This window comes from Muntiacus reevesi, chromosome 2 (assembly GCF_963930625.1).
Source record: "Muntiacus reevesi chromosome 2, mMunRee1.1, whole genome shotgun sequence".
In the NCBI taxonomy this organism is placed as follows: Eukaryota; Metazoa; Chordata; class Mammalia; order Artiodactyla; family Cervidae; genus Muntiacus; species Muntiacus reevesi.
Window position 1 is genome coordinate 78,879,643 of NC_089250.1, and position 16,660 is coordinate 78,896,302.

At 47.5% G+C, this 16,660-nt stretch overlaps 2 long non-coding RNA genes across 2 annotated transcripts; one reads left to right on the forward strand and one right to left on the reverse strand.

Annotated features, from left to right (window-relative positions):
* Nucleotides 1-1,379: 1,379 nt before the first annotated feature.
* LOC136158048 (uncharacterized) lies at nucleotides 1,380-16,435 on the forward strand. Its single transcript, XR_010661311.1, has 3 exons — nucleotides 1,380-1,613; nucleotides 14,895-15,203; nucleotides 16,052-16,435. It is a non-coding gene; the product is annotated as an uncharacterized lncRNA (long non-coding RNA).
* On the reverse strand, nucleotides 7,160-12,351 carry LOC136158049 (uncharacterized). The gene is made up of 4 exons (XR_010661312.1): nucleotides 12,090-12,351; nucleotides 11,512-11,564; nucleotides 9,661-9,834; nucleotides 7,160-8,369 (listed from the first exon to the last, which is right to left on the reverse strand). It is a non-coding gene; the product is annotated as an uncharacterized lncRNA (long non-coding RNA).
* Nucleotides 16,436-16,660: the final 225 nt, after the last annotated feature.

Consider the following 16,660-nt stretch of genomic DNA (forward strand, 5'->3'; position numbering starts at 1 on the left):
CTAGCAAAATTCAGGTCTTTCCTTTTGCAGAGACCATTTGCTCTCGGATTATTGCATATTCCTTCTAGTTTTCAGAGTGCTCAGAATTTGTCAAAGAGAAATACCCAGATCAGAACAGACCTGTCTCGTTTGCATGTAGGAAGGACACATGGGACAGTAATTAAATAACCGTGGACACTTGTCAGGGGCTGTTGGACAGTCTGGCTGGAACCAGGCAGCTTTGCCCACCTTGAATTCTCAGGACTATTCTGTGAGGCTGTATTCATGTCCTCTCCTTTTCACAGAGGAAGAAACGGACGCTTAGAGAGCTGGTGAAATTCACCGAATGTTACAGCTAGATGGGGCTGAGCAGGAATTGACTGGCTTATTTCACTTCAGTATCTGCCACCAGACTGTTTCCCAAGCGTTATTCATTTATGGATGAACTGTCAGAGTTGCTGCCACATGGAAGATCATTTATTCATTTGGATTGGCCAAAAAGTTCATTCAGGTTTTTCTATAATATCGTATGGAAAAACCAAAAGGAAGTTCTTGGCCAACCCAGTCCTGACACAGACGGGACACACTTTGCTACTGTGCCCCTAATTTGCAGAGACGCAGCCCCGGGCTGTAGCATAGCTGAGTTTAATCCTGTTCCTACCCCCTGCACAGGACACCTGAACTCTGTGAGCTGCCGTCTTCTCGTCTCTGTGGGGGGCTCTGGCCCAGCTTGATTGATGCAGAAATAGATGATGGGAATAAATTAAGAGGTGCTGGGACTTCCCTGGTGGTCTAGTGGTTAAGACTTCGCTTCAAATGCAGGGCGTGTGCGTTCGATTCCTGGCGATGGAGCTGAGATCGCCCATGCCTTGTGGCCTAAAACCAAAACATAGAGCAGAAATAACATTGTGACAAATTCAGTAGCGACTTTAAAAGCGGCCCTCATCCCCAAAAAAATCTTTAAAAAAATTAGCAGGCACATTTGTAGCATATTTTCAACATTATCAATATTAAGGGATTCCTTCGCACTGTCCATATCCTCCCAGAAATTTACAATTCAGTTAAAATTGGAATGTAGACTTAGTGTCCTAGAATTTGAGGCAACATGACACGGTCTTGTTACTCTATCTGGAGCAAATACATTTGCTATGCGTTTTTGCTTACTTGCAGAAGTCATAATGACAGTGTAACATCATGCTTAAGGGTACAGATTTTAAGGTCAGAAAGATTTGGTTTTCTTTCTGATCACTCCATTCGCTGCTATTGTGAGCTTGGTTATCTGATTGTGCTCCGCCTCGACTGCGTTAAACCAGTTTGGGATGCTTTCAGCTGTAAGTAGCAACCACCATAGCGAAAAGCCAGCGGAGACTTAGGTTTTTTTCCTCTCACGTAAAAGGAAGTCCAGAGGCAGGAAGTCATTGTTTCAGCGGCTCTAGAATGTCAGAGCTCTGCGATTCTTTCTTCCTTGTACTTGCCGGACGCCTGACTGCTTTGCTCTCAAGTCGGGGAAAAGGAAGACGAGTACAACCAAGGACCTCTTTTCCTTTTCAACACAACAGACCTGGCCGGGACTCTCCCAGAGCCTCCTGTTACTGCTTCACTGGCCTGCACTGCGTCACGTGGCCAGAGTGGAGGTGGGTAGTTAAGTTAGGTAATGCATATACCTGGGTTTTTTTTAAATTAGCTACCTGACTTTTCCTACAGTGTATGCTTCCTATATATTTTGTCTACATACTCTTGTGGGCTCAGTCACTCAGCCACGTCCGACTGTTTGTGACCCCATGGACTGCAGCCTGCCTGGCTCCTCTGTGGGATTTCCCCGGTAAGAAGACTGAAGTGGGTTGCCATTTCCTCCTCCAGGGGATCTTCCTGGCCTACTTTTCTTAGGTCTCCTGCATTGGCAGGCAGATTCTTTACTGCCAGCAACACCTAGGAAGCCCTGCATACTCTTGGACTACCTGTTAATATGACAATGATCTTGGATTATATTTTTTAGAGGGAGACTACTTAGAAGAAGATTTAATCCTGCCATCAGGATTAATTAAAGTTTATTTTTAAATAAATTATTATCAATTTAGAGAAGTTTCTTTTGGCTTCACAACACATTCAGTTCAGTTCAGTTGCTCAGTCGTGTCTGACTCTTTGTGACCCCATGAATCGCAGCACGCCAGGCCTCCCTGTCCATCACCAACTCCCGCAGTTTACTCAAACTCATGTCCATCGAGTCGGTGATGCCATCCAGCCATCTCATCCTCTGTTGTTCCCTTCTCCTCCTGCCCCCAACCCCTCCCAGCATCAGGGTCTTTTCCAATGAGTCAACTCTTCACATGAGGTCACCAAAGTATTGGAGTTTCAGCTTCAGCATCAGTCCTTCCAATGAACACCCAGGACTGACCTCATTTAGGATGGACTGGTTGGATCTCCTTGCAGTCCAAGGGACTCTCAAGAGTCTTCTCCAACACCATAGTTCAAAAGCATCAATTTTTCAGCACTCAGCTTTCTTCACAGTCCAACTCTCATATCCATACATGACAACGCATTACTGTGATACAAATCTTTAGGATTTTTGTGTCAAATTTGGGAAAATATCTGTCAAGTGTTTTATATATGATCTTAGGCAATGTGTGTTTTAGGGGCAGGAATGAATCTTCCCAAGTGACTCAATGGTAAAGAATCTGCCTTCCAATTCAAGGAGACGCAGAAGACTGCGGGTTCGCTCCCCAGGTTGGGAAGATACCCTGGAGAAGGAAATGGCATCCCACCCCAGTGTTCTTGCCTGGAGCATCCCGTGGATGGAGGAGCAGGGTGGCAAAGAGTCAGACCTGGCTGAGCATGCACACACGCGTCTTGGTTACCATCCCTTTTGTGGAGATGGAGCATTTCTTTTATGGTATCTCTGTCAGTGTCAGTATTTCTTTTTCGTGGGTGATCACATCATCTATTCCTCTTTAGTGGGTTGTGATGATTAATTTTGTGTCAGCAAGATCACGGGTTGCCCGGATATTGGTTCTGTGCTGTTTCTGGGAATGGCTATGAAGGTGTTTCCAGGTGAGACTGGCCTTGGATTCGTAGACTCAGTGAAGCAGCGTGCCCTCAGTCTGGGTGCGCCTCATCCAGTCCCTAGAGCGACTGAACAGAACAAAACAGCAGAGGAGGAAGAGTTTGGCTCTTCCTGACTCCTGGTTTAAGCTGGGACATTGATTTTCCTGCCATAAGTCCTCCTGTTTCTCAGGCCTTTGGACTCAGCCTGGAACTATACTTCTGGCTCTCCTGGGCTGCCAGCTTCCAGACAGAAAATTATGCAACCTTTCAATCTCCATAACTGCATGAGTCAATTTCCTCATAACAAATCTCTTCCTATACATCCATATCCTATTGATTCTATTTTTCCAGAGAATCGTGATTAATAGAATGATTAAAAAACCCAATAGCCTAGTGAATACTTTTATTCAAAATTCTCTCTTGCTTTCCCTGGTATCCCACTTACACTTGGACAGAGGACCCACCAGAATTCCAAGGTCATGTTGCATCAGGTATAATAAGAGGTGAACTGATAAGTGGAAAATGCACCAAACGTGACCCTCCTGTGTGTCTTCACACCCACAGGTGCTATTGGTTGGGTACGAGGGTTTACTTTCTTCTCAGGTGAAGCTTGTCAGTGCGGGAGACTTGAGATGCAGGTTGATCCCTGGGTCCAGAAGATGCCCTGGAGGAGGAAATGGCAACCCACTCCAGTATTCTTGCCTGGAGAATCCCCATGGATGGAGGAGCCTGGTGGGCTGCAGTCCTCGGGGTCGCAAAGAGTTGGACACGACAGAGTGACTGCACGCATAGGACTCATAACGGTGTCTCTGCTTTTCTGGTCCTGCTTATCTGGGACCAGTCAGCACTGATGACCACTTTTTGTACCCCAGCACCCAGTACATGCATTCGTTGAATTTGGTAAATGTATGGCAATTGCATCATGGCATAATAGCTCTATTTGCTTTATAGAAATTCTGGAGCACTGTAGGTATTGCATATTTCTATATCAAAGCTCTCAAAGTAGTTATGGGGTGTGGAGGTGCACACAGCTTCTAACACTGCCGAGCACACCTCGGCGGCCTCCAAGCAAGGCACTGCCTCTGGGTGTGCTGTGGGTCTGCTTCCCCTGCAATGGAAATGAAACAGCTTTCTCATCTGATGTGGCTCAGGGGAAATGCATGCCTGGAAAATGATCAACAGAGAGAGAGTGTAGACAAATAAATAAACAGTTTAATGAATATAAGATAAAACGTGAACTCAAGCCAGCTTTCAGAACTTTACATTTTCCTTTCATCCTTTCTTTATTCAGTAATTGCACAATTACAACTTGCATAACTGATTTTATCTACCTATTGGTCTGTGAGTAGCTACAGTATATCATGTATTGTAGATAAGGAGGGCAGGGACAATCATGGTTAAACAAACACGTTCTGACATATTAATAGAAGTAACTTTGTAAATACAATCTGAATTTAGATTCTACCGATGCTGGTTTTTCCTGACCCAGGCGAACAAGGACGACCTCTCACTGAGCGTCTAGCACACACGCGCGTGGGGGTGAGGTGTCGCTGTGCCACTTTTAACCCATGTGACAGCACTGCCGTGTCCCACCGTATCCCCGCTGTACAGAGGGAACGCAGAGCTGCAGTCAGGAGTGTGAGCCTGTGTTTGCGCTTAGCACGCTTCACTAGAAAACCGGGCTGTTTCTGAGAGTTGACTATCTGCCCGTGTACACGGCGCGCCAGCCAAGGACGAGCAGGCGTGGCGTGTAGATCCCCACGTGGCGTCACGTCTTATTTCTTGCGCCAGGATTCACATGCCAGAACACCAGTGCGGGAGGCCCCCCTGCAGATGAATGTGCATCTCCCCACCATCCTGCCTCCCTTCGCTTACGCAGCGCAGAGCTTCTTTCACTAGATGACTAGGACAGGGGTGGTAAGCGTTTGCCTGGGGATGTCAGGGGTCTCTGGTTTGGAAATGGTCTCTCTCAGAACCATGGGTGAGACCCAGAGATGACATCTTACAAGCTGGTGATAAGGCCTTCAAGTAGCTTCCACGCCAAGAAGGGCTTATTATGTGTGCTTTTTTTCAAGCAGTATCTGCTGCTGCTGTAAATAAGTTGTCTCGTTTCTGTCTGCTGTATGCCTTGTATGGGCACCCTGATTGAATCATGACTGTTAGCTCTCCTTGGCTGTGAATTATGGCACCAAGGGCCTCTAATCAAGTCTGGCCATTGTCCACACAAAGCTCATTAATGCTCTTTTGGTTGAAGTTTGAAGGAAAGAACAACCATTAGGTAACTGCAATGTCAAGGGAGACATTTGGTTTGAAAAGTCTCACAAACAGCCTTATTTAAAAAAAAAGAAAAAGAAAACCCAAACCTTCTAGGGCATTTCTTTTTTCAAAACAGTAAGTTGAGTATCTTTGTTTGTTTTTTTTTTAAAAAGAGAGTTTCTGCCTTTCCAGTTAAGAGCAATCTTTAAAAGTCATCCAAAAAAAAAAAAGTTGGCTCTGTTTTCTGAATCGCTGGTTGGGAGAACAAAAGCAGCAAGGGAAAGTTTGACTTGACTTCCTCTACAATTTGTTTATATCATCGGAGCAGAAAGACTCTCAGAGCTCAGCTCCCCACTTCCTGAATCAAGAGAGAAAAATGCCCCAAGTGTTGGATTCACTGAGAAGTGCAAAGCAATCAACAGAAATCCCGCCCGACTGGAGAGGCCCGGGGGCACAGGGAGAACCTCTCTTGGTCCAGCTCCAGTTTGACGAGATAACTGCAAGGTCCCGGGTCACCACGCGCCCCCAGTCCCACCCAGTGGCCGCAGAGAGGCAGCCTGGTGGGAGGCGCAGGCTTCCCTGGCTCCTTGCTATGGAGCTCGCTTCCTCCGAGATAGAACTGTCAGTGGATCCAGTTCAAAGACAGCAGTTGGCAGCAGTGGAAGAGCATTGAAATTACAAACATTTACTTGGGGGAAAAAATGTCCAAGTCAGATGTCCCTGAGAATGATAAGGTTCTGTTTACTTCTCCAGGAAGTAGCTGGGAAACAGTCAAACCAGTTAGGTAGGGCACTTTCTTTTTTTGGTCAGGTATGGACTGAGTCCCAGACAGTGCTAGGAGAGAGGACTTCTTTCTCTCCAGGTTCTCCCGGGCAGAGTGCCTCTGTTCCTCCCCCTCCACACACACACACACACAGACACACACACACACCACAGACACACAGACACACACACACACACCACCGACACACACACACACACAGACACACACACACACACACCACAGACACACACACACATACTTTTTAAAAGAACCCGTGCCTCTGTTCCTCCCCCTCCATACACAAACACACACAGACACACACACCCACACACACACCCTTTTTAAAAGAACCCGTTCGAGGCCGGCTGAGCTCATTCACTTATGGCTGCGAGTTTCCTGCCATCTTGTAGGCTGGAGTGAGGACTAGGGATTTAGATGAAGAGTGTCAGGCTGCTCTCCTCTTCCAAGTAATCTCCCGGGTGTGGTTTCCCAGCTCACCTCTTTGTAACTGATTCAGTTGAGGTCTGCCATCGCTAGCCTCTTGAAAGAGAAATTTGAAATCAGTGGGTGAAAGGGCTGAGAAAAACACAGTTGAGCAGTGAATGTGCTTGGCTGAGTACCCTGACGGGAGACTGTTTCGTTGGCCTTTGGAATACCGGAGGGGATTGCAACACATGCAGATAGCAACAGAGAGAAAGAACGCAGATAGAGGGGAGAGGCAGAATGGGAAGATAAAGAAGCGTCCTTTCCTCTGAAAGGCCAGCTCAGCCTTCCTGCAGTGCGTTTCTGCAGGCAGCGCAGAGCAGGAGAAGGTGCCAGGTAGCGAGGCTGGAAGCCGTCTGAATAATGGATAGTATGATGCACAGTGATTTCAAACCTCACAGTTCGTTACTGGTAGTTTTTCTTCCCATTTGGAGGGCGGGTTTCAGTCAGTTCTCTTCTCTAATTCCTGCTTCCCGCCAAGCTGCTGCTGTTTTCAAAATAGAAAAACACAAAGCTTGGGTCATCGTTTGAGAGCTTCAAAGACCTTAGGGTGCAGTTAGCTTCCTCCTGAATTCCTCTGGCGGTTGGTGAACTGTGTGTCCAAGGTCCTTTCTGTAAGTAGGGCTGAGGAAGCTGAAGCTTCTGAGTGTTAAGAAACAAAAATCATGTTTTAACAGCACTGTTACTAGAAAATTTGGAAGTTGCAGTCTTTCTAGTCTGTTCTGTTCAATTCTGTTTTATTGGCATCTGAACATTTCAAAGTACAAAGGGCTATTATATAGAAAGGACTTGGATGTTCTTCTTAAAGGCCCCCTTGTACCTTCATAGAATGTTTACAAGGTTACTAAGCATGCTTTCTCGTCACTGTATTTTAAATGACTTGACTATTACTCCCACATTCATTTGAGAATCACTGAAACGGCTTGAATGGAATGGGGATATCCTTTGTTCCCCATTGATTTGGAAACAAAGACGCAGAAAAAAGTTTACTTTGCTGCTGAATGCCATATGCAGATGAATGTATCATCCATTAAATTAAACCAAGGATCTGAAGATTTTTTCAAGTCTTAGAAAGAATGTTCATACAGCTCTGGTACATGTTAGAATTTGCCCTCCAGTTTTCATTTATTCCATTGTGTTTGGGTCTAACATGGCGTTATTGAAGTCACACACCCAAGTCTTCAGGAATAACAGAGTAATCAGGAGGAGAATAAGTCAGTAAGTACGTAAGTGTGTTCAGTCGTGTCCGACTCTTTGTGACCCCATGGACTGTAGCCTGCCAGGCTCCTGTGTCCATGGGATTTCCCAGGTAAGAATACTGGAGTAGGTGGCCATTTCCTGCTCCAGGGATCAAACTGGCATCTCTTTGGGTCTCCTGCATTGGCTGGTGGATTCTCTTTGCGTCTCCTGCATTGGCTGGCGGATTCTTGACCAGTAACACCAGCTGGGAAGCCCAGTCAAGGGTGGAGAGTCAACAGCAAAAGAAAGAAGTTGCTGGGCTGTTCCCTCGGTGGGAGACACCGGATGGGCATGAGCAGGCCGGGGCCACCAGCCGTTTTCTCCCATCCTCCTCCTCCCGTCTCTCTGCACCCAAGGCTCCCGTCTTTGGCACTGCTGATGTTCGGACTGGATCCTTCTGTGCTTTGGGGCTGTCCTGTGCACTGGGGGGGTGTTTCCAGCTCCCAGGTCAGGACTCATTAGATGCTGGCAGCGCTCCCTCCACAGTCACGACAGGCCCCCCGTCTCCTGTAGCGGCCACGCGCCCCCACGAAGGGCAGGGTGGGCGGGCTTGGATGGCCTCTGGTTGAGAACCGCTGTTCTAGAGCAGCCTGCCCACAGATCCTGTCTGAAAGAGGAAGAGAAGATTAACCTGGTGCTCAGCCAGGGAGCATGAAAAATCCCGTGATTTTCATCAGAATTCAGGGAGTTAGGACTTGAGAATGTGAGAGAAGAGGCAGGAGAAGGAATCAAAGGCCTTAGAGGTGACTTCACAGCAGCCCTTCACTCTAAGGGAAGGACCTCAGCAGGAAGTGCATGCCAGCATACAGTCAGATGCTGTGCTAAGGCTCCTGAGGGTTGGCTGTTTTTCTTGTTGTTTTAAGTAGTTCAGGGACTCAGTCATTGTGCCCCTCTGACCGCTGAGCATCTCACAGCAGACAGAAGACAGTGTGTCTCAGGGTCCTTTCCCTTATGAAGTAATTAATAGTCACTAGTTTAATTTTCGGTGGCTAGAAATGGGCTTGTACCATTCCAGTGAGCTTCAGGTGCAGACAGGGACTCTGACTCCACGTGTACGAGATGCCGAGAGCAGAGGTTCAGAGAGTCAGCAGGTGCACTCGTGGTGGGCGTGGGGAGTTAGTGCTGAGTGGGGACAGAGGTTCAGTTTAGAAAGGCGGAAGACTCGAAGCTGGCTGGCGGTGAGCGTGGTGCAACGGGGAGAATTCCATAGCGCCAGAGCTGCACAGTCAGAGGCAACCAAGACCCTGCTGCCGTGCCGTCACTCGGTCGTGTCCGCCTCTCTGTGGCCCCAGGGACTGTGGGCCTCCAGGCCTCTCTGTCCATGGGATTCCTCAGGTGAGAACACGGGAGGGGGTAGCCATTGCCTCTCCAGGGCATCTTCCTCACCCAGGGATCGAACCTGCATCACCGCGCTGGCAGGCGGATTCCTGACCACTGAGCCACCAGGGAAGCCCCCTGGTGAAAATGTGTTTGTTTACATTATGTGCTTTTTAGCACAATAAAAATTTTTTAAATCTCATGTACTATAAAAAAGATTTTTTAACAATAAAAAAGACTTTTAAAATCTCATGTACTATAGTAATAAAGTACACATTTTATGAGATACTGTGAGAATAATAAAAATACATCATAATGACATGAATATGGCTAAAGAATCTTAAGCCCTGTCTTAATAAAGATATATCTATTTTTTTCTAGGATGTGTAGTCCACACTGACTTTTTATTAACTATTGAAAAAAGAGAAGCAATGTCCAGAACCACACAATCTGAGTCCTGTATACACAATAATAAAGCTGTCAGTGTTCACCTTTAGTTTTTTTTTTAATTTTAAATTATGAAGTGTTCGGAGCACTGTGACAAGTGTGTAGAATAAACAGTACGAGGGTCCTGTACTTACTGTCGATTTACTGGTTTCCAGCTCTCCCATTTCAGAGCCTTTACTGGTCCTTTCTTCTGGCAGAGAACACTCTTCCATCATTTATCTGCATGGCTCACGTCTCCCTTCTCTCCATCCAGGCTGAAATGGCATCTCCTCTGACAGGCCTCCTGACCTTTCTCTGCAGCAATGAAGCTGCAGAATGTATTCTGAATGATGAGCGAAAAGCACCCTCTGTCTCCCCGGGACACTTGCCAGCCAGCCCTGCTTTCATTTTTTTTTCTAGCACTTATTGTATGTAAATATGTATTTGGTTTACTTGTCTGTTTCCTCCAACTAGAGTCTGTCTGTGACTCCCCGAGGGTTTTGTTTCATCTGGTAGTCAGTGCTCAGAGCAATGCCTGGTACACAGTCAGCACTCAGACATCTGTTGAAGGAAAGTGTTATCTGGGCAAACTTTGTGGGCACAGCAGGCTGGTAATGATTTGGTATGGGTTGATAAATTCTTGCACTCTAGTAAATGACCTTTGTCTTTTCAAGTGTAATATTTAATTTTTAATTAGTTTGGCATGACAAGTTAAGTATTTCAAGCAGTTAATCATTTATTCATTTAAAATAACAGGTTGTTTTTAGATAGAAGTCTAAGGAAGAAAATAAAAATGGACTCTCAGCCTATTGACCAAAGAAGCCTACTGATAGACTTAATAAAGCCTACTTATATCTTAAAGATATAGATATATTTTTCTAGGATAACAACAAAACAAATGATAAAAGTACATGCTTTTAATTAGAAACTTGAAGTTGTATAGAAAAGTTACAGAGTAAAAAGTAGAAGACATTCCCGTCTGTACTTTCTGGTTTCTATCACAAAAAGAGACCCTTATAACCAATTTCTCATGAATTATTTCAGAAAACTTTTCTGTGCCTATAGGTATACGTTTACTAGCAAAATATTCATTATCTTAAGTTGTTTTAGACATAAACACACCACAATAGCTCCTTCCGCAACCCTTGCGTAGTTTGTACTTAGATATTTATTTGCTCAACTATATGTTGACTCTCTTTCTTCCACACAGCTCTGCCTGCACCATTCAGGCCCCGGGGCTGGCGCACAGCAGGCCTCGTAACCTGTCGGCTGAGCCACTGGTTAAACTGGCACACTCTCTCCAACAGCGGGCACTGTGCACTTTCTAATGTACATTCGCCAAAACAGAATTCTTACACCGTTACTGAAGCTTCTTAAGATTCGTGTTCAGTGAACGGTAATAGATTTTTAAAAATTGTTAGCATTCTACGTGTTTTCAAGTGAATTATCTCATGTGATCCTCAGGCAGATCTCCTAAAGTGATTATTGTCATTTCTGTTTCTCAAATAATAAAGACTCAGAGATGTCAAAACTCAAGGATAGATGAAGACTGTAATATTAGGGGAAAGTTCTAGGCCTCCATGTCCTATTTATATTTCTAGGCATCTTCCTTTTTTCACCAGTCTCAACAGTTAGAATGCAGCTCTAAATACTGACTGTGTCTGAATACTCTGTCTTGTCACAAAGGTACATTTCACATCTCTCTAATTAGCTCAGCAGATGAAGCAAAGATCTGAAGACTCACTAAACACTAACAAAACAAAAAAGCAAGCAGAAAATTCCTCTACCACAAGAGAAACTTCTTGACATTGTGTAAAAAAAAAAAAAACCCAGTTCACCTGGCTTCTAAGCAGCAGGCCTGCAGCTCAGAGTCAAAACACAGGAAGTGAGTTGTAAATGGCACAATGAATAAAACAGCTATTTTGGGGGGTGAAACAGAATCTGCTCTCTGATCTTTAGATGTCACCTCTCTAGGTGAGGAGGGACTGTGGAGTCAAAATGCTCACCCAGTGGCTCCCTTTTCAAAAAGCAGCAGCCACGGTACACCTCAGTAAATAAACTGGGGAAAAAAAAAAAGACTGAATTACACACTTAAAACGGGTAAATTTTTTTTTTTTTAAAACGGGTAAATTTTATGGCACGTAAATTATATCTCAATTAAGGTGTTAAACAGAAAGAGCCAGAGTAACAGTGAAAAGTTGTTTTCTTTTGCCAGCAGTCAGCTAGTACAGATTCGGGGGGGGGGGGGGGAGGTGTGTGTGTGTGTGTGTGTGTGTGTGTGTGTGTGTGTGTGTGTGTGTGTGTGTGTGTGTGTGTGTGTGTGTGTGTGTGTGTGTGTGTGTGTGTGTGTGTGTGTGTGTGTGTGTGTGTGTGTGTGTGTGTGTGTGTGTGTGTGTAAACTGTGGTTTGTGAGTCCAGAGCACAGCAGGATGTGGAAGACTTAAAGGTTACTGTTTCATGTTATGCAGAAAACATGCAGAGCCAAGGACGCGAAAACAGCCGTTTAATAAAAAGACAGGGAATGGGGGTCTCCCAAAAAGTAAAAGCAGTTGAAAAGATGAACCTTTTGTCCGGGAGGCGTTACCTGGTCCTCCTACCGGGGCGAAACTGCAGAGGTAGAAGCTTGCCTCCCAGTTGCCTGTTGATTCTGTTCCCTTGTAATACAGGCTTGTTCCATGTGCCAGGATTCAGAGATTTATGGAGGCAGAGTGCACAGGGAATTATTTCCAAAAGAAATAATCCCAGGAATAGTGAGAGGGGAGGAGGAGGAGAGCGAGGGAGGGAGGGAAAGAAACAGAAGAGGTTAATTTCCAGGACAGAGGAAAAGTGGCTGTAACGTAGTCAAGTATTAGCCGCCGCAAGAACTAGGAACTGACAAGGGTGCCTCTGCGAGGACTGGACGAGTGAAGTGAAACCTAGAAGGGAGGCTGGGCGGAGCAGGCCCCCGGCCCGCCGGGAGCAGGCTTTGCAGTTGGACCTCGCGCTGGGTTTGCCGCCCCTCTGACTCGCGGGGGACAGGCCGCCGGCCACCAGCCCGCGCCGGCTCCGCGGCGCCCCCTAGGCGCAGAAGGGGAGACAGGCCCGCCTCCCAGGAGAGACAAGCGTGCTCGGCCTAGAAGACCCGAGTGGGCCTGTTTTTCGGATAATTACATAAGCAAGTGCCGCACGCTTCCCTCGGATTATCATCTGTGAATCATAGGTCTAAAGCTGTCAGTAAGACTTGTGTCAGGCGAGGACAGTGGTTGCCTTGGGGGAGGAATAGTGAGGAGGGAATGGGGCGGTCACACGGGCTTTCGGGGCCTGTTTCCCGGATATGCTACTTTGGGAAAAGTCATCAGGCTGGAGTCTTTCTCGTGTCTGCTCCGCTGTATGTGGACTCGACTCCCTTTAAAAGCATATCAGTATGCTTCCCCTGCTCCCCCTCCCTCGGTCATGTCCCACTTGGGTGAGCCGTCCTGCTGAGCTTCCCCCTGAGCTCCGGGGGCCTCCAACAACCCGCGCACCCCAGGAGCTCAGCACCCCGGATCCCTCTTCCTCTCATCCTGTCGTCTCGCCCTCCAAGGCAGGTCCCACGTCTGTCCGGTTCTCTCCGCCTCCACTGACCTTCTGAGTCAGCGTCCTGTTTGGCTGGGTGATGCCTAATGGCATGCTAATGGGGTTTCCTGCTCCCTCTTAACCGAATCCAGTCTCCAGCGGTGCCCTTGCTTTCATCTGGGGCTGGGCTGGGCGGGCTTTTTTCTCTAGTCGCGGCTTCTCTTGCTTTGGAGCACGGGCTCTAGGCAATTGGACTCACTAGTTACGGCTCCCGGGCTCCAGAGCACAGGCTCAGTACTTAACCGCGCACGGGGCTTTGCTGCCTCGCGGCATGTGGGATCTTCCCGGACCAGGGATCAAACCCGTGTCTCCTGCGTCGGCAGGTGGATTCTTTAGCACTGAGCCACCAGGGAAGCCCTCCAAAGTTATTTTTAAAAATGGGAGTCAGGTGTGGCCGTATCGTTCCTGTAAGTCTCCAAAACCTTCCCATTGTGTTTACTTATTTATAATAATCTTTATGATTTTAGGGTCTTCTTAAAAAAAAAAACTCACCTCGTTGCACAGGGTCTCAGTTGCACCATATAACTCCAAGTTGTGGCCTGTGGGATGTAGTTCTCCCTCTCGGGGTCGAACCCAGGCCCCCTGCACGGGGAGTGTGCAGTCTTAGCCGCCGGACCCCCAGGGAAGCCCCTGCCATCACGTTAAAGTAGGACGCAGCCGTGGGTAAGCCTCCTGGACTTGCCGTCTTCCTGCTTCTCAGGCGCGCCAAGCGCGTCCCTTCCTCCGGCACTTAGCCTGGCGGGCCCTGCCCGGGTCTCAGCCCTCCCGCCCCCTCCCCACCAACGCCGCCCCCGAGCCCGGCGACGCCGCACGCCGTGCGTCACGCCACGTGACTGCCGCCACCACGTCACCGCCGAGGCGCCCGGCGCCGGCTCACAGGGCGGACCGCCTCGCGGCTGTGCTGTTGGCCAGGCGTCTCCCTCAGAGAGGCAAGGTCGGTGTCTGTCCTGGAACTGCCCCCTCGGATGCTGTAAACAGCCTGAAACAGCACAGGCCGGAACCCCAGCGCCCCCACCCTGCGTGCCCCGCCACCACCACCCCCACCACCTGCTTTCCTCGGAGCGCGGCAGAAGGCGCGCCGTCGCCCAGTGGCTTAGGCCGGACCTACTGGAGTCGCCCTGACACCCCTTTATTCCTTCACACCCCACAGCCAGCCCTTCAGCCCCTCCTGGAGCCCTTTCCTTCACAGAGCCTGATCACCGGCACGTCCTGCCGCAGCCCCCGGCCAGGGAGAAAGAGGGTCCCCAGAGCCTCGCAGCTCCCCGGGCCCCCTTCAGCCTAGTCTCCAGAGTCAGACTACTTTATGCACATATGTATGTATGTATTCAAATATCTGTCAATTGTCAAATATCATATATACTCAGATATTCAAATATGTATATGTAGTCAATAATATAGAAGTGAAGTGAATTCGCCCAGTCGTGTCCAACTCTTTGCGACCCCATGGACTGTAGCCCAACAGGCTTCTCTGTCCATGGGATTTTCCAGGCAAGAGTTCTGGAGTGGGTTGCCATTTCCTTCTCCAGGGGATCTTCCCGACCCAGGGATCAAGCACGAGTCTCCCGCATTGGAGGCAGAGGATTTACCCTCTGAGCCACCAGGGAAGTGAATAATATATATGTATTCATATATTCATACATATATATTTACTTAGCCACTCCATGCAGCCTGTAGGAGTTTTAGTTCCCTGACCAGGGGTTGAACCCAGGCCCTCAGCAGTGAGAGCAGACTCCTAACCACTGGGTTGTCAAGGAACTCGCTCCAAAATAATTTGAAATCCCACTTCTCTTTCCAGATGTATCCTTCCCAGCAATTCCGCATCTCAGAGCACAACCTAAAGTCCTTCAGGGCCCTGCCTGCGTCTGCTCCCGGGCGCCCCGTCCACCGCCTGGCCCCCTCCCGTCTCGCTCCGGCCTCGATGACCCAGGACGCCCCTCACCACGGCTCCCTCTGGACCTCGCCCCCACCCGATGCCTCACACTGTGTTCCCTCAGTTGTTGGGGTTTCTGCTTCTCCAGCATCTCTCTTCAAAATTGCCCCCATCCTGACCCTCCCTATTTCTCTTCTCTACTTGCTTTTCTCCGAAGCTTAAGACTCCACCAAGGTATGTCATTTTTGTGTATTCATTGACGCTCTCCTCCCCCTAAATTCCACGAGGGTGGAGATTTTTGTCTCTTTGTCATGGCTGTGTCCTCATCGCTCCCATTTGTGCCTGGCAGATAGTAAACACTTATAGGTTATTAATAATTAATTGAATGAAGAGTACATGCTAAAGATGTAAGTGCTCATCAGGTGAGTGAATGAATGATAATTAACGGAGCATTGCCAGAGTCATTAAATCAACAAAGACAAACAGAGTTACTGTTGTGGGTCTGAAACCAATCTAACCTGATCTACAGTAGTGTATATAACAGATACCATCTCTGGTCATGTGAAACTTGCAGTCTACTTGGGAAAAGCAACTGATCCAACAATCACAAAAAGCATCTCATTACAAACTTGGGACTGCTAGGAAGAAACGGAACATTCTGAGAGTGTAGCTCCCTTAGAGAGAAGTAGGAAGCCTTCTCGGAGGAGTTGGCATTTGCGCTGCGATGAGAAGGTTTGGATGAACAGGGAAGGGGGAGCTTGGAGACAGGAGAACATCTGTGGCTGGAGAAGCTTCCAAGGCAAGGCCCCACCCCCAGACTTCTAGTCCAGCAGGTGCGGATTAATCATTTACATCTTACTGCTCCAAGATCCTAGTGAACCTTGGAACTTGATTTCTGATCGTTATGATTGAGCTCAGTTTTTGGATGCCAGTATTGGTGATGATTGTGATTCTTTTCCTAGTGGAGATGGGAACCACCTCCAAACTCAGGAATCTGATTAAATATTGGAGACGTCAGAGTGTATGCAGTGTGTGGTTGGGTTTTTACATCCTCATCCTTTTTTGTTTTCTTCTTTTTGCAGTCTTTCAACACTGGCCGGTCATTAAAATTTAGAGCTCACCCTGGGTTAAGTGGATGATTTCCTGGAAAACAGCTGGTTGAGCTTCCCCCTGCTTGTCTCTGAAATAAACATCCCCTTTGGAGAAAGGCTTTCTTTCTCCAGTGCCTTCCTGCTCAGCATCTTTTTTTTTTTTTTTCCAATTTACATTCCTGTTTTGCTTGACTTCTCAGAAGAAATCTAGAAGAATCATTACTAAAATAACAGCCAAAGGTTATTATGCACTTTGTAGCTTTCCCAGCCCTGGGAGTTAGGTGCTGTTCTTATCTTACATTAAGAGGTGAGGACCCGAAGCCTGGAAAGCTGTGTGTCCCATTTCAATGAATAACTACAAAATGGCAGAGGCAGGCTTTATGTCCAGACCAGCTGTCTCAAGAACTCGTGCTTTTAATCATCAAGTCACAAGCCCTCCTTGACCCCAGATTTGAAAATCTCCTCTTAACTTTAATTTCTCCAGCTGTTAGATGAAGGCGTGGAAACCAAGGTTCTAAATCTTTCAGTCCACGTTTAGACTGGGGGTGTTGGTGCTTTCTCTTGCAAAGGCAACCAACTCTGGCTGATTTGTGTTGAGCA